The sequence below is a fragment of the Drosophila takahashii genome, unplaced genomic scaffold (assembly GCF_030179915.1).
Source record: "Drosophila takahashii strain IR98-3 E-12201 unplaced genomic scaffold, DtakHiC1v2 scaffold_68, whole genome shotgun sequence".
In the NCBI taxonomy this organism is placed as follows: domain Eukaryota; kingdom Metazoa; phylum Arthropoda; class Insecta; order Diptera; family Drosophilidae; genus Drosophila; species Drosophila takahashii.
In genome coordinates, this window is record NW_027221747.1 from 1 (window position 1) to 22,786 (window position 22,786).

Below are 22,786 nucleotides of genomic sequence, written 5' to 3' on the forward strand. Positions count from 1 at the left end.
TGATCAAAATAATTTCATATGCGCTCGGTTTTATATCATATATTACCAGAGAGTTATATGGAAAAGATAAATTTTAAATTTATCATCAAAATGCAAATGATTTAACTCAATATTTATATTGGTTAAACAAAAATTGTACATGTGTGGATACAATAATTATGTATGTTGAACAAAAATGATATTTTAGAATGAAATATGTATATATAATATAATAAAAACTTATAGAAAGAACAATATATATTGAAAATTGTGTTATAAAAAAGTTGTACTTTTTCTTTAACATCAATTATAAACTTGTTATATTAGTGGCGAAACAAGTAAAAATTAAAGAACGTATACGAATGCCATATAAAAATGGCCGTATTCGAATTAAAATAGAATTATTTCAAAAAGCAAAAAAAAAATATTGAATTAAAATAAATATTTAAGAAAAACGCAACATATAAAATGGAAATAAAATCTATTATATTTATATTACTAATTTCTATTCAAAAAATATGAATGAAATATGAACGAAAACATTATTCTGGTTGATCCTGCCAGTAGTTATATGCTTGTCTCAAAGATTAAGCCATGCATGTCTAAGTACACACGAATTAAAAGTGAAACCGCAAAAGGCTCATTATATCAGTTATGGTTCCTTAGATCGTTAACAGTTACTTGGATAACTGTGGTAATTCTAGAGCTAATACATGCAATTAAAACATGAACCTTATGGGACATGTGCTTTTATTAGGCTAAAACCAAGCGATCGCAAGATCGTTATATTGGTTGAACTCTAGATAACATGCAGATCGTATGGTCTTGTACCGACGACAGATCTTTCAAATGTCTGCCCTATCAACTTTTGATGGTAGTATCTAGGACTACCATGGTTGCAACGGGTAACGGGGAATCAGGGTTCGATTCCGGAGAGGGAGCCTGAGAAACGGCTACCACATCTAAGGAAGGCAGCAGGCGCGTAAATTACCCACTCCCAGCTCGGGGAGGTAGTGACGAAAAATAACAATACAGGACTCATATCCGAGGCCCTGTAATTGGAATGAGTACACTTTAAATCCTTTAACAAGGACCAATTGGAGGGCAAGTCTGGTGCCAGCAGCCGCGGTAATTCCAGCTCCAATAGCGTATATTAAAGTTGTTGCGGTTAAAACGTTCGTAGTTGAACTTGTGCTTCATACGGGTAGTACAACTTACAATTGTGGTTAGTACTATACCTTTATGTATGTAAGCGTATTACCGGTGGAGTTCTTATATGTGTTTAAATACTTGTATTTTTTCATATGTTCCTCCTATTTAAAAACCTGCATTAGTGCTCTTAAACGAGTGTTATTGTGGGCCGGTACAATTACTTTGAACAAATTAGAGTGCTTAAAGCAGGCTTCAAATGCCTGAATATTCTGTGCATGGGATAATGAAATAAGACCTCTGTTCTGCTTTCATTGGTTTTCAGATCAAGAGGTAATGATTAATAGAAGCAGTTTGGGGGCATTAGTATTACGACGCGAGAGGTGAAATTCTTGGACCGTCGTAAGACTAACTTAAGCGAAAGCATTTGCCAAAGATGTTTTCATTAATCAAGAACGAAAGTTAGAGGTTCGAAGGCGATCAGATACCGCCCTAGTTCTAACCATAAACGATGCCAGCTAGCAATTGGGTGTAGCTACTTTTATGGCTCTCTCAGTCGCTTCCCGGGAAACCAAAGCTTTTGGGCTCCGGGGGAAGTATGGTTGCAAAGCTGAAACTTAAAGGAATTGACGGAAGGGCACCACCAGGAGTGGAGCCTGCGGCTTAATTTGACTCAACACGGGAAAACTTACCAGGTCCGAACATAAGTGTGTAAGACAGATTGATAGCTCTTTCTCGAATCTATGGGTGGTGGTGCATGGCCGTTCTTAGTTCGTGGAGTGATTTGTCTGGTTAATTCCGATAACGAACGAGACTCAAATATATTAAATAGATATCTTCAGGATTATGGTGTTGAAGCTTATATAGCCTTCATTCATGGTGGCAGTAAAATGTTTATTGTGTTTGAATGTGTTTATATAAGTGGAGCCGTACCTGTTGGTTTGTCCCATTATAAGGACACTAGCTTCTTAAATGGACAAATTGCGTCTAGCAATAATGAGATTGAGCAATAACAGGTCTGTGATGCCCTTAGATGTCCTGGGCTGCACGCGCGCTACAATGAAAGTATCAACGTGTATTTCCTAGACCGAGAGGTCCGGGTAAACCGCTGAACCACTTTCATGCTTGGGATTGTGAACTGAAACTGTTCACATGAACTTGGAATTCCCAGTAAGTGTGAGTCATTAACTCGCATTGATTACGTCCCTGCCCTTTGTACACACCGCCCGTCGCTACTACCGATTGAATTATTTAGTGAGGTCTCCGGACGTGATCACTGTGACGCCTTGTGTGTTACGGTTGTTTCGCAAAAGTTGACCGAACTTGATTATTTAGAGGAAGTAAAAGTCGTAACAAGGTTTCCGTAGGTGAACCTGCGGAAGGATCATTATTGTATAATATCCTTACCGTTAATAAAAAAATTTGTTAATACAAATTTAATACAAATTACCAATATATATATATATACATAATAATTATAATAATAATTATACCAAAAATATGATCTTAAAAGTAAAAGATCAAATAAATTTCGAACAAGCAAATCGAAATATTGTAATAATATAATATTATTACAAATAAATTAAATAGAAACAAACATAAAATTCGAACAAGCAAATCGAATTATTAATATAATAAAATATATTTTATATATTTATTATAAACTTTTGTGTGTATATGGACCATAATATACACGCGTTGCGAGATGTATTGGCCAACTAATTTGATGATGATCATACATTGGATAATGCAACAACCTAAAATATACAATGTTGTACCTGGTTTCAGGTTAATGTTTTATATAAAATTATCAATATATATTAACAAACAAATGCCATTACAAATAATACTTTGATATATATTGTTTATATAAAACTAAGACATTTCGCAGCATTTATTTTAGGTATATAAATACATTTATTGAAGGAATTGATATATGCCAGTAAAATGGTGTATTTTTAATTTCTTTCAATAAAAACATATTTGACCAAATTTAAAACCAATATTATAAAACTCTAAGCGGTGGATCACTCGGCTCATGGGTCGATGAAGAACGCAGCAAACTGTGCGTCATCGTGTGAACTGCAGGACACATGAACATCGACATTTTGAACGCATATCGCAGTCCATGCTGTTATGTACTTTAATTAATTTTATAGTGCTGCTTGGACTACATATGGTTGAGGGTTGTAAGACTATGCTAATTAAGTTGTTTATACAAATTTTATAATAAAATTTTATAAGCATATGGTATATTATTGGATAAAAATAATTTAATTATTTTATTCATAATATTAACAAATATATGAAAAACATTATCTCACAATAGTAATTAAACTTTGAGAAAAACGAAGAGGAATATTTTCTTTTTCAATCAAATAATACTGAGAAATGTCTAGCATAAAATATTATCTAGAATTGTCTCTTATTAATGATTTGAAATATGAAAAACGTTGACAATATTATTATTCTTCGTTAATTCGTTACAAATAAATGCCATTAATATATATATACGTCAGCTTTAAACGAATTTAATAAAATGTTTTATCATTATATATAAAGAATTAATTGCAAATAAAAGTTATATACAACCTCAACTCATATGGGACTACCCCCTGAATTTAAGCATATTAATTAGGGGAGGAAAAGAAACTAACAAGGATTTTCTTAGTAGCGGCGAGCGAAAAGAAATCAGTTCAGCACTAAGTCACTTTGTCTATATGGCAAATGTGAGATGCAGTGTATGGAGCGTCAATATTCTAGTATGAGAAATTAACGATTTAAGTCCTTCTTAAATGAGGCCATTTACCCATAGAGGGTGCCAGGCCCGTATAACGTTAATGATTACTAGATGATGTTTCCAAAGAGTCGTGTTGCTTGATAGTGCAGCACTAAGTGGGTGGTAAACTCCATCTAAAACTAAATATAACCATGAGACCGATAGTAAACAAGTACCGTGAGGGAAAGTTGAAAAGAACTCTGAATAGAGAGTTAAACAGTACGTGAAACTGCTTAGAGGTTAAGCCCGATGAACCTGAATATCCGTTATGGAAAATTCATCATTAAAATTGTAATATTTAAACAATATTATGATAATAGTGTGCATTTTTTCCATATAAGGACATTGTAATCTATTAGCATACCAAATTTATCATAAAATATAACTTATAGTTTATTCAAATTAAATTGCTTGCATTTTAACACAGAATAAATGTTATTAATTTGATAAAGTGCTGATAGATTTATATGAATACAGTGCGTTAATTTTTCGGAATTATATAATGGCATGATTATCATTGATTTTTGTGTTTATTATATGCACTTGTAGGATTAACAATGCGAAAGATTCAGGATACCTTCGGGACCCGTCTTGAAACACGGACCAAGGAGTCTAACATATGTGCAAGTTATTGGGATATAAACCTAATAGCGTAATTAACTTGACTAATAATGGGATTAGTTTTTTAACTATTTATAGCTAATTAACACAATCCCGGGGCGTTCTATATAGTTATGTATAATGATATTTATATTATTTATGCCTCTAACTGGAACGTACCTTGAGCATATATGCTGTGACCCGAAAGATGGTGAACTATACTTGATCAGGTTGAAGTCAGGGGAAACCCTGATGGAAGACCGAAACAGTTCTGACGTGCAAATCGATTGTCAGAATTGAGTATAGGGGCGAAAGACCAATCGAACCATCTAGTAGCTGGTTCCTTCCGAAGTTTCCCTCAGGATAGCTGGTGCATTTTAATATTATATAAAATAATCTTATCTGGTAAAGCGAATGATTAGAGGCCTTAGGGTCGAAACGATCTTAACCTATTCTCAAACTTTAAATGGGTAAGAACCTTAACTTTCTTGATATGAAGTTTAAGGTTATGATATAATGTGCCCAGTGGGCCACTTTTGGTAAGCAGAACTGGCGCTGTGGGATGAACCAAACGTAATGTTACGGTGCCCAAATTAACAACTCATGCAGATACCATGAAAGGCGTTGGTTGCTTAAAACAGCAGGACGGTGATCATGGAAGTCGAAATCCGCTAAGGAGTGTGTAACAACTCACCTGCCGAAGCAACTAGCCCTTAAAATGGATGGCGCTTAAGTTGTATACCTATACATTACCGCTAAAGTAGATGATTTATATTACTTGTGATATAAATTTTGAAACTTTAGTGAGTAGGAAGGTACAATGGTATGCGTAGAAGTGTTTGGCGTAAGCCTGCATGGAGCTGCCATTGGTACAGATCTTGGTGGTAGTAGCAAATAATCGAATGAGACCTTGGAGGACTGAAGTGGAGAAGGGTTTCGTGTGAACAGTGGTTGATCACGAGTTAGTCGGTCCTAAGTTCAAGGCGAAAGCCGAAAATTTTCAAGTAAAACCAAAAACGCAATATATACAAATCAAGCTAATATAATATACTTGAATAATTTTGAACGAAAGGGAATACGGTTCCAATTCCGTAACCTGTTGAGTATCCGTTTGTTATTAAATATGGGCCTCGTGCTCATCCTGGCAACAGGAACGACCATAAAGAAGCCGTCGAGAGATATCGGAAGAGTTTTCTTTTCTGTTTTATAGCCGTACTACCATGGAAGTCTTTCGCAGAGAGATATGGTAGATGGGCTAGAAGAGCATGACATATACTGTTGTGTCGATATTTTCTCCTCGGACCTTGAAAATTTATGGTGGGGACACGCAAACTTCTCAACAGGCCGTACCAATATCCGCAGCTGGTCTCCAAGGTGAAGAGTCTCTAGTCGATAGAATAATGTAGGTAAGGGAAGTCGGCAAATTAGATCCGTAACTTCGGGATAAGGATTGGCTCTGAAGATTGAGATAGTCGGGCTTGATTGGGAAACAATAACATGGTTTATGTGCTCGTTCTGGGTAAATAGAGTTTCTAGCATTTATGTTAGTTACTTGTTCCCCGGATAGTTAGTTACGTAGCCAATTGTGGAACTTTCTTGCTAAAATTTTTAAGAATACTAATTGGGTCAAACCAATTAGTTCTTATTAATTATAACGATTATCAATTAACAATCAATTCAGAACTGGCACGGACTTGGGGAATCCGACTGTCTAATTAAAACAAAGCATTGTGATGGCCCTAGCGGGTGTTGACACAATGTGATTTCTGCCCAGTGCTCTGAATGTCAAAGTGAAGAAATTCAAGTAAGCGCGGGTCAACGGCGGGAGTAACTATGACTCTCTTAAGGTAGCCAAATGCCTCGTCATCTAATTAGTGACGCGCATGAATGGATTAACGAGATTCCTACTGTCCCTATCTACTATCTAGCGAAACCACAGCCAAGGGAACGGGCTTGGAATAATTAGCGGGGAAAGAAGACCCTTTTGAGCTTGACTCTAATCTGGCAGTGTAAGGAGACATAAGAGGTGTAGAATAAGTGGGAGATATTAGACTTCGGTTTGGTATCGTCAATGAAATACCACTACTCTTATTGTTTCCTTACTTACTTGATTAAATGGAACGTGTATCATTTCCTAGCCATTATACGGATATATTTATTATATCTTATGGTATTGGGTTTTGATGCAAGCTTCTTGATCAAAGTATCACGAGTTTGTTATATAATCGCAAACAAATTCTTTAATAAAACGGTGCATTTATGTATTTTTGATTTGAAAATTTGGTATAACTCCAATTACTCAGGTATGATCCAATTCAAGGACATTGCCAGGTAGGGAGTTTGACTGGGGCGGTACATCTCTCAAATAATAACGGAGGTGTCCCAAGGCCAGCTCAGTGCGGACAGAAACCACACATAGAGCAAAAGGGCAAATGCTGACTTGATCTCGGTGTTCAGTACACACAGGGACAGCAAAAGCTCGGCCTATCGATCCTTTTGGTTTAAAGAGTTTTTAACAAGAGGTGTCAGAAAAGTTACCATAGGGATAACTGGCTTGTGGCGGCCAAGCGTTCATAGCGACGTCGCTTTTTGATCCTTCGATGTCGGCTCTTCCTATCATTGTGAAGCAAAATTCACCAAGCGTTGGATTGTTCACCCATGCAAGGGAACGTGAGCTGGGTTTAGACCGTCGTGAGACAGGTTAGTTTTACCCTACTAATGACAAAACGTTGTTGCGACAGCATTCCTGCGTAGTACGAGAGGAACCGCAGGTACGGACCAATGGCACAATACTTGTTCGAGCGAACAGTGGTATGACGCTACGTCCGTTGGATTATGCCTGAACGCCTCTAAGGTCGTATCCGTGCTGGACTGCAATGATAAATAAGGGGCAATTTGCATTGTATGGCTTCTAAACCATTTAAAGTTTATAATTTACTTTATAAACGACAATGGATGTGATGCCAATGTAATTTGTAACATAGTAAATTGGGAGGATCTTCGATCACCTGATGCCGCGCTAGTTACATATAAAAGCATTATTTAATACAATGACAAAGCCTAGAATCAATTGTAAACGACTTTTGTAACAGGCAAGGTGTTGTAAGTGGTTGAGCAGCTGCCATACTGCGATCCACTGAAGCTTATCCTTTGCTTGATGATTCGATAATAAACATAAATTTAATTGTGTTTATTTTGTTTGGCTTTTTTAAGTCAGAATATATATATATATAAAATATATATATATAAAATAATAATTATATTTAAATAAATTTTATTTAAATATATTTAACAATGGTAGCCATATGTATCGTCATCCTATTAGTGACGCGTATAAAAATATTCTAAGTCCGAACATGCAAATAAGAGACATATGCAAGTATATGTACTTCTTAAGGTAGCCAACTGAATCGTCATCCTATTAGTGACGTGTATACAAATATTCTAAGTCCGAACATACAAGTAAGAGACATATGCAAGTATATGTACCTCTTAAGGTAGCCAACTGAATCGTCATCCTATTAGTGACGCGTATACAAATATTCTAAGTCCGAACATGCAAATAAGAGACATATGCAAGTATATGTACCTCTTAAGGTAGCCAACTGAATCGTCATCCTATTAGTGACGCGTATAAAAATATTCTAAGTCCGAACATGCAAATAAGAGACATATGCAAGTATATGTACCTCTTAAGGTAGCCAACTGAATCGTCATCCTATTAGTGACGTGTATAAAAATATTCTAAGTCCGAACATACAAGTAAGAGACATATGCAAGTATATGTACCTCTTAAGGTAGCCAACTGAATCGTCATCCTATTAGTGACGTGTATAAAAATATTCTAAGTCCGAACATGCAAGTAAGAGACATATGCAAGTAATGTTCCTCTTAAAATAGATGATTGAATCGTCATCCTATTAGTGACGTGTATAAAAATATTCCAAGTCCAAACATGAGTTATATGGATATGAAAATAATATTAAGTTCTAGTATGGATATGAAAAAAATGAGTTATATGGATATGGGAAAAATAACAAGTTCTAGTATGGATATGAAAAAAATGAGTTATGTGGATATGGGAAAAATAATAAGTTCTAGTATGGATATGAAAAAAAAATGAGTTATATGGATATGGAAAAGAATACAGAGTTCTAGTATGGATATGGAAAAATGAGTTATATGAATATGGGAAAAATGATAAGTTCTAGTATGGATATGAAAAAATATTGAGTTATATGGATATTAAAGAAATAATAAGTTCTAGTATGGATATGGAATAAAATGAGTTATATAGATATGGCAAAAATATAATGTTCTAGTATGGATATGAAAAAAATTAGTTATATGAATATGGGAAAATTTATAAGTTCTAGTATGGATATGGGAAAAATAATAAGTTCTAGTATGGATATAAAAAAATATTGAGTTATATGGATATTAAAGAAATAATAAGTTCTAGTATGGATATGGAAAAAAATTAGTTATATTGATATGCTAAATAATGAGTTATATGCATATGGGAAAAATACTAAGTTGTAGTATGGATATGGGAAGAATACTGAGTTCTAGTATGGATATGGGAAAAATAATCAGTTCTAGTATGGATATGAAAAAATATTGAGTTTTATGGATATTGAAGAGATAATAAGCTCTAGTATGGATATGGAAAAAATTAATTATATTGTAATAGAAAATAATAAGTTATATGGATATAGGAAGAAAATTAGGTTCTAGTATGGATATGAAAAAAATTAGTTCTATGGATATGGGAAAAATAAAAAGTTCTGGTATGGATATGGAAAAATATTAAGTTATATGGATATTAAAGAAATAATAAGTTCTAGTATGGATATGGAATAAAATGAGTTATATAGATATGGCAAGAATATAATGTTCTAGTATGGATATGAAAAAAATTAGTTATATGAATATGGGAAAATTTATAAATTCTAGTATGGATATTGTAAAATTAATAAGTTCTAGTATGGATATGAAAAAATATTGAGTTATATGGATATTAAAGAAATAATAAGTTCTAGTATGGATATGGAAAAAAATTAGTTATATTGATATGCTAAATAATGAGTTATATGCATATAAAAAATACTAAGTTGTAGTATGGATATGGGAAGAATACTGAGTTCTAGTATGGATATGGGAAAAATAATCAGTTCTAGTATGGATATGAAAAAATATTGAGTTTTATGGATATTGAAGAGATAATAAGCTCTAGTATGGATATGGAAAAAATTAATTATATTGTAATAGTAAATAATAAGTTATATGGATATAGGAAGAATATTAAGTTCTAGTATGGATATGAAAAAAATTAGTTCTATGGATATGGGAAAAATAAAAAGTTCTGGTATGGATATGGAAAAATATTAAGTTATATGGATATTAAAGAAATAATAAGTTCTAGTATGGATATGGAATAAAATGAGTTATATAGATATGGCAAAAATATAATGTTCTAGTATGGATATGAAAAAAATTAGTTATATGAATATGGGAAAATTTATAAGTTCTAGTATGGATATGGGAAAAAGAATAAGTTCTAGTATGGATATGAAAAAATATTGAGTTATATGGATATTAAAGAAATAATAAGTTCTAGTATGAATATGGAAAAATATTATTTATATTGATATGGTAAATAATGATTTATATGGATATGGGATAAATACTAAATTCTAGTGTGGATTTGGAAAAAACGAGTTATATGGATATGGGAAAAATAATAAGTTCAAGTATGGATATGGAAAAAAATCAGTTTAATAGTTATAGGTATGGAAAAAAAATAATTATATAGATATAGAACAAAAAATAAGTTATATGGATATGGTGGCATCAGTACGAAATATGCCCAATTTACATACACCGGAGCCGCAGTACGATAAATACCCAATATTTAGACGTCGTGGCCAAAAACATATATAGGGAGGCAGTGCTCGCCGACCGGCCGTATTGTTCAAAATTTATGTTTTTCATATTATTTTGGCAATGCTATATATAAATGATATCTTATACATATAATTCAATTATAGCGATATGGAAATACCATATTATATGTATAAAGAAAAAAAATGTATAATAAAATATACATTGACATACAAATATGGCTAGTTGTATGGATATGCCGTATTCATTATATGGATACGGCATATAGATTATATAAATATGACCAAAAAATATTTTATATTGATATGGCAAATAAAGAAATTACTTGAATATGGAAATAAAAGAAGTTATATTGATATGGAAGAAAATAATGAGTCATATAGATATGTTGGCATCAGTACGAAATATGCCCAATTTACATACACCGGGGCCGCAGTACGAAAAATACCCAATATTTAGACGTCGTGGCCAAAAACATATATAGGGAGGCAGTGCTCGCCGACCGGCCGTATTGTTCAAAATTTATGTTTATCATATTATTTTGGCAATGCTATATATAAATGATATCTTATACATATAATTCAATTATAGCGATATGGAAATACCATATTATATGTATAAAGAAAAAAAATGTATAATAAAATATACATTGACATACAAATATGGCTAGTTGTATGGATATGCCGTATTCATTATATGGATACGGCATATAGATTATATAAATATGACCAAAAAATATTTTATATTGATATGGCAAATAAAGAAATTACTTGAATATGGAAATAAAAGAAGTTATATTGATATGGAAGAAAATAATGAGTCATATAGATATGTTGGCATCAGTACGAAATATGCCCAATTTACATACACCGGGGCCGCAGTACGAAAAATACCCAATATTTAGACGTCGTGGCCAAAAACATATATAGGGAGGCAGTGCTCGCCGACCGGCCGTATTGTTCAAAATTTATGTTTATCATATTATTTTGGCAATGCTATATATAAATGATATCTTATACATATAATTCAATTATAGCGATATGGAAATACCATATTATATGTATAAAGAAAAAAAATGTATAATAAAATATACATTGACATACAAATATGGCTAGTTGTATGGATATGCCGTATTCATTATATGGATACGGCATATAGATTATATAAATATGACCAAAAAATATTTTATATTGATATGGCAAATAAAGAAATTACTTGAATATGGAAATAAAAGAAGTTATATTGATATGGAAGAAAATAATGAGTCATATAGATATGTTGGCATCAGTACGAAATATGCCCAATTTACATACACCGGGGCCGCAGTACGAAAAATACCCAATATTTAGACGTCGTGGCCAAAAACATATATAGGGAGGCAGTGCTCGCCGACCGGCCGTATTGTTCAAAATTTATGTTTATCATATTATTTTGGCAATGCTATATATAAATGATATCTTATACATATAATTCAATTATAGCGATATGGAAATACCATATTATATGTATAAAGAAAAAAAATGTATAATAAAATATACATTGACATACAAATATGGCTAGTTGTATGGATATGCCGTATTCATTATATGGATACGGCATATAGATTATATAAATATGACCAAAAAATATTTTATATTGATATGGCAAATAAAGAAATTACTTGAATATGGAAATAAAAGAAGTTATATTGATATGGAAGAAAATAATGAGTCATATAGATATGTTGGCATCAGTACGAAATATGCCCAATTTACATACACCGGGGCCGCAGTACGAAAAATACCCAATATTTAGACGTCGTGGCCAAAAACATATATAGGGAGGCAGTGCTCGCCGACCGGCCGTATTGTTCAAAATTTATGTTTATCATATTATTTTGGCAATGCTATATATAAATGATATCTTATACATATAATTCAATTATAGCGATATGGAAATACCATATTATATGTATAAAGAAAAAAAATGTATAATAAAATATACATTGACATACAAATATGGCTAGTTGTATGGATATGCCGTATTCATTATATGGATACGGCATATAGATTATATGGATATGACCAAAAAATAATTCATAAAGAAATTATATGAATATGGCAGAAATAATTGGTTATATTAATATGATCAAATAATACTTTATATAAAAAAGTGAATATCTTTGGTTGGGTGGCAAAGAGAATTAAATATGCCCGATATATAGACGTCGTGGCCAAAAACTACTATAGGGTGAAGTGCTTGTCTGTTGGTCTATATATATACATATAATATTTTATGCGTACACATTATTATTATAGATAGTTAATATCTATCGTATGGGTGGCAAACGGAATTAAATAATTTCGATATTTAGACGTCGTGGCCAAAAACTACTATAGGATGGTCAGTGGTTGTCCACCAATTAATTATTGAACAAACCATATGAATATCATATGCTGTTGTCAATATAATGTATATCAATAATAATAATAAAATAGTATGGAATGATATATAGTAATATATAATAATATTATATGAACATATAATTATATATATATATGATATAATTAATATATAATAATATAATAAGGATGGTACAGTAAGTAGTCCATCTACTATTGAACAAAATATATTATAATATATACTTTTGTTATCAATAGAACAACATATATTAAAATCAAAATATTATCCGTATAAATTTGTTTCTTAAATGAAATTAAGACTTGGCTACGCGGTTAATATTATAAACCCATGATAATAAGGTGAAACAGAGGTCAAGTTTCTATTATATATAGAATAACAAATTGTTTCCGACTTTTATCGTTAATCTTTGGTGGCAGGTATATATGATAATTTATATTAAATTATTATATCCCCTGTCGTTTGGGCACAGAGTATCGCTTGCCGGTACAATGTGTTTACAAAAAGCATTATAATAAAATATAATTGCAATATTAGTGATCAAAATAATTTCATATGCGCTCGGTTTTATATCATATATTACCAGAGAGTTATATGGAAAAGATAAATTTTAAATTTATCATCAAAATGCAAATGATTTAACTCAATATTTATATTGGTTAAACAAAAATTGTACATGTGTGGATACAAATTATGTATGTTGAACAAAAATGATATTTTAGAATGAAATATGTATATATAATATAATAAAAACTTATAGAAAGAACAATATATATTGAAAATTGTGTTATAAAAAAGTTGTACTTTTTCTTTAACATCAATTATAAACTTGTTATATTAGTGGCGAAACAAGTAAAAATTAAAGAACGTATACGAATGCCATATAAAAATGGCCGTATTCGAATTAAAATAGAATTATTTCACAAAGCAAAAAAAAAAATATTGAATTAAAATCAATATTTAAGAAAAACCGAACATATAAATATGGAAATAAAATCTATTATATTTATATTACTAATTTCTATTCAAAAAATATGAATGAAATATGAACGAAAACATTATTCTGGTTGATCCTGCCAGTAGTTATATGCTTGTCTCAAAGATTAAGCCATGCATGTCTAAGTACACACGAATTAAAAGTGAAACCGCAAAAGGCTCATTATATCAGTTATGGTTCCTTAGATCGTTAACAGTTACTTGGATAACTGTGGTAATTCTAGAGCTAATACATGCAATTAAAACATGAACCTTATGGGACATGTGCTTTTATTAGGCTAAAACCAAGCGATCGCAAGATCGTTATATTGGTTGAACTCTAGATAACATGCAGATCGTATGGTCTTGTACCGACGACAGATCTTTCAAATGTCTGCCCTATCAACTTTTGATGGTAGTATCTAGGACTACCATGGTTGCAACGGGTAACGGGGAATCAGGGTTCGATTCCGGAGAGGGAGCCTGAGAAACGGCTACCACATCTAAGGAAGGCAGCAGGCGCGTAAATTACCCACTCCCAGCTCGGGGAGGTAGTGACGAAAAATAACAATACAGGACTCATATCCGAGGCCCTGTAATTGGAATGAGTACACTTTAAATCCTTTAACAAGGACCAATTGGAGGGCAAGTCTGGTGCCAGCAGCCGCGGTAATTCCAGCTCCAATAGCGTATATTAAAGTTGTTGCGGTTAAAACGTTCGTAGTTGAACTTGTGCTTCATACGGGTAGTACAACTTACAATTGTGGTTAGTACTATACCTTTATGTATGTAAGCGTATTACCGGTGGAGTTCTTATATGTGTTTAAATACTTGTATTTTTTCATATGTTCCTCCTATTTAAAAACCTGCATTAGTGCTCTTAAACGAGTGTTATTGTGGGCCGGTACAATTACTTTGAACAAATTAGAGTGCTTAAAGCAGGCTTCAAATGCCTGAATATTCTGTGCATGGGATAATGAAATAAGACCTCTGTTCTGCTTTCATTGGTTTTCAGATCAAGAGGTAATGATTAATAGAAGCAGTTTGGGGGCATTAGTATTACGACGCGAGAGGTGAAATTCTTGGACCGTCGTAAGACTAACTTAAGCGAAAGCATTTGCCAAAGATGTTTTCATTAATCAAGAACGAAAGTTAGAGGTTCGAAGGCGATCAGATACCGCCCTAGTTCTAACCATAAACGATGCCAGCTAGCAATTGGGTGTAGCTACTTTTATGGCTCTCTCAGTCGCTTCCCGGGAAACCAAAGCTTTTGGGCTCCGGGGGAAGTATGGTTGCAAAGCTGAAACTTAAAGGAATTGACGGAAGGGCACCACCAGGAGTGGAGCCTGCGGCTTAATTTGACTCAACACGGGAAAACTTACCAGGTCCGAACATAAGTGTGTAAGACAGATTGATAGCTCTTTCTCGAATCTATGGGTGGTGGTGCATGGCCGTTCTTAGTTCGTGGAGTGATTTGTCTGGTTAATTCCGATAACGAACGAGACTCAAATATATTAAATAGATATCTTCAGGATTATGGTGTTGAAGCTTATATAGCCTTCATTCATGGTGGCAGTAAAATGTTTATTGTGTTTGAATGTGTTTATATAAGTGGAGCCGTACCTGTTGGTTTGTCCCATTATAAGGACACTAGCTTCTTAAATGGACAAATTGCGTCTAGCAATAATGAGATTGAGCAATAACAGGTCTGTGATGCCCTTAGATGTCCTGGGCTGCACGCGCGCTACAATGAAAGTATCAACGTGTATTTCCTAGACCGAGAGGTCCGGGTAAACCGCTGAACCACTTTCATGCTTGGGATTGTGAACTGAAACTGTTCACATGAACTTGGAATTCCCAGTAAGTGTGAGTCATTAACTCGCATTGATTACGTCCCTGCCCTTTGTACATACCGCCCGTCGCTACTACCGATTGAATTATTTAGTGAGGTCTCCGGACGTGATCACTGTGACGCCTTGTGTGTTACGGTTGTTTCGCAAAAGTTGACCGAACTTGATTATTTAGAGGAAGTAAAAGTCGTAACAAGGTTTCCGTAGGTGAACCTGCGGAAGGATCATTATTGTATAATATCCTTACCGTTAATAAAAAAATTTGTTAATACAAATTTAATACAAATTACCAATATATATATATATACATAATAATTATAATAATAATTATACCAAAAATATGATCTTAAAAGTAAAAGATCAAATAAATTTCGAACAAGCAAATCGAAATATTGTAATAATATAATATTATTACAAATAAATTAAATAGAAACAAACTTAAAATTCGAACAAGCAAATCGAATTATTAATATAATAAAATATATTTTATATATTTATTATAAACTTTTGTGTGTATATGGACCATAATATACACGCGTTGCGAGATGTATTGGCCAACTAATTTGATGATGATCATACATTGGATAATGCAACAACCTAAAATATACAATGTTGTACCTGGTTTCAGGTTAATGTTTTATATAAAATTATCAATATATATTAACAAACAAATGCCATTACAAATAATACTTTGATATATATTGTTTATATAAAACTAAGACATTTCGCAGCATTTATTTTAGGTATATAAATACATTTATTGAAGGAATTGATATATGCCAGTAAAATGGTGTATTTTTAATTTCTTTCAATAAAAACATATTTGACCAAATTTAAAACCAATATTATAAAACTCTAAGCGGTGGATCACTCGGCTCATGGGTCGATGAAGAACGCAGCAAACTGTGCGTCATCGTGTGAACTGCAGGACACATGAACATCGACATTTTGAACGCATATCGCAGTCCATGCTGTTATGTACTTTAATTAATTTTATAGTGCTGCTTGGACTACATATGGTTGAGGGTTGTAAGACTATGCTAATTAAGTTGTTTATACAAATTTTATAATAAAATTTTATAAGCATATGGTATATTATTGGATAAAAATAATTTAATTATTTTATTCATAATATTAACAAATATATGAAAAACATTATCTCACAATAGTAATTAAACTTTGAGAAAAACGAAGAGGAATATTTTCTTTTTCAATCAAATAATACTGAGAAATGTCTAGCATAAAATATTATCTAGAATTGTCTCTTATTAATGATTTGAAATATGAAAAACGTTGACAATATTATTATTCTTCGTTAATTCGTTACAAATAAATGCCATTAATATATATATACGTCAGCTTTAAACGAATTTAATAAAATGTTTTATCATTATATATAAAGAATTAATTGCAAATAAAAGTTATATACAACCTCAACTCATATGGGACTACCCCCTGAATTTAAGCATATTAATTAGGGGAGGAAAAGAAACTAACAAGGATTTTCTTAGTAGCGGCGAGCGAAAAGAAATCAGTTCAGCACTAAGTCACTTTGTCTATATGGCAAATGTGAGATGCAGTGTATGGAGCGTCAATATTCTAGTATGAGAAATTAACGATTTAAGTCCTTCTTAAATGAGGCCATTTACCCATAGAGGGTGCCAGGCCCGTATAACGTTAATGATTACTAGATGATGTTTCCAAAGAGTCGTGTTGCTTGATAGTGCAGCACTAAGTGGGTGGTAAACTCCATCTAAAACTAAATATAACCATGAGACCGATAGTAAACAAGTACCGTGAGGGAAAGTTGAAAAGAACTCTGAATAGAGAGTTAAACAGTACGTGAAACTGCTTAGAGGTTAAGCCCGATGAACCTGAATATCCGTTATGGAAAATTCATCATTAAAATTGTAATATTTAAACAATATTATGATAATAGTGTGCATTTTTTCCATATAAGGACATTGTAATCTATTAGCATACCAAATTTATCATAAAATATAACTTATAGTTTATTCAAATTAAATTGCTTGCATTTTAACACAGAATAAATGTTATTAATTTGATAAAGTGCTGATAGATTTATATGAATACAGTGCGTTAATTTTTCGGAATTATATAATGGCATGATTATCATTGATTTTTGTGTTTATTATATGCACTTGTAGGATTAACAATGCGAAAGATTCAGGATACCTTCGGGACCCGTCTTGAAACACGGACCAAGGAGTCTAACATATGTGCAAGTTATTGGGATATAAACCTAATAGCGTAATTAACTTGACTAATAATGGGATTAGTTTTTTAACTATTTATAGATAATTAACACAATCCCGGGGCGTTCTATATAGTTATGTATAATGATATTTATATTATTTATGCCTCTAACTGGAACGTACCTTGAGCATATATGCTGTGACCCGAAAGATGGTGAACTATACTTGATCAGGTTGAAGTCAGGGGAAACCCTGATGGAAGACCGAAACAGTTCTGACGTGCAAATCGATTGTCAGAATTGAGTATAGGGGCGAAAGACCAATCGAACCATCTAGTAGCTGGTTCCTTCCGAAGTTTCCCTCAGGATAGCTGGTGCATTTTAATATTATATAAAATAATCTTATCTGGTAAAGCGAATGATTAGAGGCCTTAGGGTCGAAACGATCTTAACCTATTCTCAAACTTTAAATGGGTAAGAACCTTAACTTTCTTGATATGAAGTTTAAGGTTATGATATAATGTGCCCAGTGGGCCACTTTTGGTAAGCAGAACTGGCGCTGTGGGATGAACCAAACGTAATGTTACGGTGCCCAAATTAACAACTCATGCAGATACCATGAAAGGCGTTGGTTGCTTAAAACAGCAGGACGGTGATCATGGAAGTCGAAATCCGCTAAGGAGTGTGTAACAACTCACCTGCCGAAGCAACTAGCCCTTAAAATGGATGGCGCTTAAGTTGTATACCTATACATTACCGCTAAAGTAGATGATTTATATTACTTGTGATATAAATTTTGAAACTTTAGTGAGTAGGAAGGTACAATGGTATGCGTAGAAGTGTTTGGCGTAAGCCTGCATGGAGCTGCCATTGGTACAGATCTTGGTGGTAGTAGCAAATAATCGAATGAGACCTTGGAGGACTGAAGTGGAGAAGGGTTTCGTGTGAACAGTGGTTGATCACGAGTTAGTCGGTCCTAAGTTCAAGGCGAAAGCCGAAAATTTTCAAGTAAAACCAAAAACGCAATATATACAAATCAAGCTAATATAATATACTTGAATAATTTTGAACGAAAGGGAATACGGTTCCAATTCCGTAACCTGTTGAGTATCCGTTTGTTATTAAATATGGGCCTCGTGCTCATCCTGGCAACAGGAACGACCATAAAGAAGCCGTCGAGAGATATCGGAAGAGTTTTCTTTTCTGTTTTATAGCCGTACTACCATGGAAGTCTTTCGCAGAGAGATATGGTAGATGGGCTAGAAGAGCATGATATATACTGTTGTGTCGATATTTTCTCCTCGGACCTTGAAAATTTATAGTGGGGACACGCAAACTTCTCAACAGGCCGTACCAATATCCGCAGCTGGTCTCCAAGGTGAAGAGTCTCTAGTCGATAGAATAATGTAGGTAAGGGAAGTCGGCAAATTAGATCCGTAACTTCGGGATAAGGATTGGCTCTGAAGATTGAGATAGTCGGGCTTGATTGGGAAACAATAACATGGTTTATGTGCTCGTTCTGGGTAAATAGAGTTTCTAGCATTTATGTTAGTTACTTGTTCCCCGGATAGTTAGTTACGTAGCCAATTGTGGAACTTTCTTGCTAAAATTTTTAAGAATACTAATTGGGTCAAACCAATTAGTTCTTATTAATTATAACGATTATCAATTAACAATCAATTCAGAACTGGCACGGACTTGGGGAATCCGACTGTCTAATTAAAACAAAGCATTGTGATGGCCCTAGCGGGTGTTGACACAATGTGATTTCTGCCCAGTGCTCTGAATGTCAAAGTGAAGAAATTCAAGTAAGCGCGGGTCAACGGCGGGAGTAACTATGACTCTCTTAAGGTAGCCAAATGCCTCGTCATCTAATTAGTGACGCGCATGAATGGATTAACGAGATTCCTACTGTCCCTATCTACTATCTAGCGAAACCACAGCCAAGGGAACGGGCTTGGAATAATTAGCGGGGAAAGAAGACCCTTTTGAGCTTGACTCTAATCTGGCAGTGTAAGGAGACATAAGAGGTGTAGAATAAGTGGGAGATATTAGACTTCGGTTTGGTATCGTCAATGAAATACCACTACTCTTATTGTTTCCTTACTTACTTGATTAAATGGAACGTGTATCATTTCCTAGCCATTATACGGATATATTTATTATATCTTATGGTATTGGGTTTTGATGCAAGCTTCTTGATCAAAGTATCACGAGTTTGTTATATAATCGCAAACAAATTCTTTAATAAAACGGTGCATTTATGTATTTTTGATTTGAAAATTTGGTATAACTCCAATTACTCAGGTATGATCCAATTCAAGGACATTGCCAGGTAGGGAGTTTGACTGGGGCGGTACATCTCTCAAATAATAACGGAGGTGTCCCAAGGCCAGCTCAGTGCGGACAGAAACCACACATAGAGCAAAAGGGCAAATGCTGACTTGATCTCGGTGTTCAGTACACACAGGGACAGCAAAAGCTCGGCCTATCGATCCTTTTGGTTTAAAGAGTTTTTAACAAGAGGTGTCAGAAAAGTTACCATAGGGATAACTGGCTTGTGGCGGCCAAGCGTTCATAGCGACGTCGCTTTTTGATCCTTCGATGTCGGCTCTTCCTATCATTGTGAAGCAAAATTCACCAAGCGTTGGATTGTTCACCCATGCAAGGGAACGTGAGCTGGGTTTAGACCGTCGTGAGACAGGTTAGTTTTACCCTACTAATGACAAAACGTTGTTGCGACAGCATTCCTGCGTAGTACGAGAGGAACCGCAGGTACGGACCAATGGCACAATACTTGTTCGAGCGAACAGTGGTATGACGCTACGTCCGTTGGATTATGCCTGAACGCCTCTAAGGTCGTATCCGTGCTGGACTGCAATGATAAATAAGGGGCAATTTGCATTGTATGGCTTCTAAACCATTTAAAGTTTATAATTTACTTTATAAACGACAATGGATGTGATGCCAATGTAATTTGTAACATAGTAAATTGGGAGGATCTTCGATCACCTGATGCCGCGCTAGTTACATATAAAAGCATTATTTAATACAATGACAAAGCCTAGAATCAATTGTAAACGACTTTTGTAACAGGCAAGGTGTTGTAAGTGGTTGAGCAGCTGCCATACTGCGATCCACTGAAGCTTATCCTTTGCTTGATGATTCGATAATAAACATAAATTTAATTGTGTTTATTTTGTTTGGCTTTTTTAAGTCAGAATATATATATATATAAAATATATATATATAAAATAATAATTATATTTAAATAAATTTTATTTAAATATATTTAACAATGGTAGCCATATGTATCGTCATCCTATTAGCGACGCGTATAAAAATATTCTAAGTCCGAACATACAAGTAAGAGACATATGCAAGTATATGTACCTCTTAAGGTAGCCAACTGAATCGTCATCCTATTAGTGACGCGTATACAAATATTCTAAGTCCGAACATGCAAATAAGAGACATATGCAAGTATATGTACTTCTTAAGGTAGCCAACTGAATCGTCATCCTATTAGTGACGTGTATACAAATATTCTAAGTCCGAACATACAAGTAAGAGACATATGCAAGTATATGTACCTCTTAAGGTAGCCAACTGAATCGTCATCCTATTAGTGACGTGTATACAAATATTCTAAGTCCGAACATACAAGTAAGAGACATATGCAAGTATATGTACCTCTTAAGGTAGCCAACTGAATCGTCATCCTATTAGTGACGTGTATAAAAATATTCTAAGTCCGAACATACAAGTAAGAGACATATGCAAGTATATGTACCTCTTAAGGTAGCCAACTGAATCGTCATCCTATTAGTGACGTGTATAAAAATATTCTAAGTCCGAACATACAAGTAAGAGACATATGCAAGTATATGTACCTCTTAAGGTAGCCAACTGAACGGACGTGCTTTTAGTCGTGCTGCTTAGAGTCGGGTATTTTCGTGAGTTTCGGCGCTGGAAAGCGTTTTAAAATTTGCGGTTTGTGAAGGTGAACGGCTGGTTGTGAGAATCGAGTTGGAAAAGTGAGGATAAGGGTGGAAATTCGCAGTTTTTCGAATTGGGAATTTTCCATTGCGCCACGTGCGTTGAGAGAGTGCGCTCTCGTGAGTGCTCTCTGGAGAGAGGCGTTAGGCACAAGTGCGGGATTTCTCTCGTACGATCAGCTGTGCTAGCGGGAGTGTGTACGGACTAAGTGGTTGGTGCCATTGCTAAGTGCTGCCAGATCGCTTGAAATATAATTTGGTGAGTTACTTTACTAAGTTATATTTTTGGGTGGTTGTTTGTTGCCGATAGATGTCGTCCGCAATGGACACCATCGAGTCCGGAAGCGAGTCGGCGAGCAGTCGCAGTAGCAGCGCTACAGGTCGGGGTAGGGGTCGCCCTAGAGGGAAACGCGGCCATCAGGGGAAGACCCGCGATGCGTCGCGAGCCAAGGTGCCGGCTGTGGATGGGGCCTCTGGTGGCCCAGAGCCCGTTGTCGAGGAGGATCTTGATTCTCTCGAGATGCCGCCGCCTCCTGCACCCGCTGGTAGGCCCGTTGCCGCCCCTGGCCATACTCCTGACAATGATGCCACCGCATCTGCTGCCGCAAGGATCGCGGATGCTGCTGCCGCCAGGATCGCCGCTGCCGCCGCTGGAGCTGAGGTCGTTGTCCCCTCGCCCGTTGCTCACAAATCGGAGGACTTTGCCATGGAGGTTGTAAAAGCAGGCTCAGGCCGCGTCGCTGAAGAGCTGGCGGCGATAAGGGAGGCATTTGTGTTGCACTCCGCGGCCCGCCTCTCACAGAGCGCCATCAAGGAAGTGATGAGTATCACAGCGAGATACGAGGCGTTGATTTCCGCGCTGAATGTTCGGAACGCCGTGCTTGAAGACCGCTTTAAGCAGTCGGTTAAGACGCTCCCGCCGCCACCCCAGCGACCG

General features: G+C 34.7%; 6 non-coding genes across 6 annotated transcripts; all 6 read left to right on the top strand.

Annotated features, from left to right (window-relative positions):
- The first annotated feature begins 523 nt into the window (after positions 1 to 523).
- LOC138914629 (small subunit ribosomal RNA) lies at positions 524 to 2,518 on the top strand. Its single transcript, XR_011420453.1, has one exon. It is a non-coding gene; the product is annotated as a small subunit ribosomal RNA (ribosomal RNA).
- A 621-nt stretch (positions 2,519 to 3,139) lies between these two features.
- LOC138914626 (5.8S ribosomal RNA) lies at positions 3,140 to 3,318 on the top strand. Its single transcript, XR_011420450.1, has one exon. It is a non-coding gene; the product is annotated as a 5.8S ribosomal RNA (ribosomal RNA).
- Positions 3,319 to 3,716: 398 nt separating this feature from the next.
- LOC138914631 (large subunit ribosomal RNA) lies at positions 3,717 to 7,673 on the top strand. Its single transcript, XR_011420456.1, has one exon. It is a non-coding gene; the product is annotated as a large subunit ribosomal RNA (ribosomal RNA).
- Positions 7,674 to 13,871: 6,198 nt separating this feature from the next.
- LOC138914630 (small subunit ribosomal RNA) lies at positions 13,872 to 15,866 on the top strand. Its single transcript, XR_011420454.1, has one exon. It is a non-coding gene; the product is annotated as a small subunit ribosomal RNA (ribosomal RNA).
- A 621-nt stretch (positions 15,867 to 16,487) lies between these two features.
- Positions 16,488 to 16,666, top strand: LOC138914628 (5.8S ribosomal RNA). The gene has a single exon (XR_011420452.1). It is a non-coding gene; the product is annotated as a 5.8S ribosomal RNA (ribosomal RNA).
- A 398-nt stretch (positions 16,667 to 17,064) lies between these two features.
- Positions 17,065 to 21,021, top strand: LOC138914627 (large subunit ribosomal RNA). The gene has a single exon (XR_011420451.1). It is a non-coding gene; the product is annotated as a large subunit ribosomal RNA (ribosomal RNA).
- Positions 21,022 to 22,786: the final 1,765 nt, after the last annotated feature.